Raw genomic sequence first — 202 nt, forward strand, 5'->3', positions numbered from 1 at the left:
CCCCCTTCGCCCGCCAGCCTTGTCTCCCTGCTGTCTGCCCACTGGTGCGGTCACGGCCAAGCGTGCCTGCTGGCGTCCCGAGCACAGGCCTGGTGAGAACTGAAAAGGAGAAAGACATTTATTTTCCTTCCCATCCACTCACGTTCCAAACACAAAACCCAGGCCTGGTTCGCCGGGTGGGCCCACGTGCAGCGCGGCCGTG

The 202-nt window shown here is 62.9% G+C and overlaps 1 protein-coding gene across 2 annotated transcripts in view; it reads right to left on the minus strand.

Annotated features, from left to right (window-relative positions):
• Positions 1–100: 100 nt before the first annotated feature.
• The window catches only part of NUDT1 (nudix (nucleoside diphosphate linked moiety X)-type motif 1), a 5,471-nt gene continuing 5,369 nt past the window's right edge, over positions 101–202 (minus strand). For both annotated transcript variants that reach the window (XM_005883364.2, XM_014530990.1), the window contains exon 5: positions 101–202. This exon ends at the window's right edge or, in 1 of these variants, runs on beyond it. The gene's annotated coding sequence lies outside the window, so the exon portion shown is untranslated.

The sequence above is a fragment of the Myotis brandtii genome, unplaced genomic scaffold (assembly GCF_000412655.1).
Source record: "Myotis brandtii unplaced genomic scaffold, ASM41265v1 scaffold786, whole genome shotgun sequence".
In the NCBI taxonomy this organism is placed as follows: domain Eukaryota; kingdom Metazoa; phylum Chordata; class Mammalia; order Chiroptera; family Vespertilionidae; genus Myotis; species Myotis brandtii.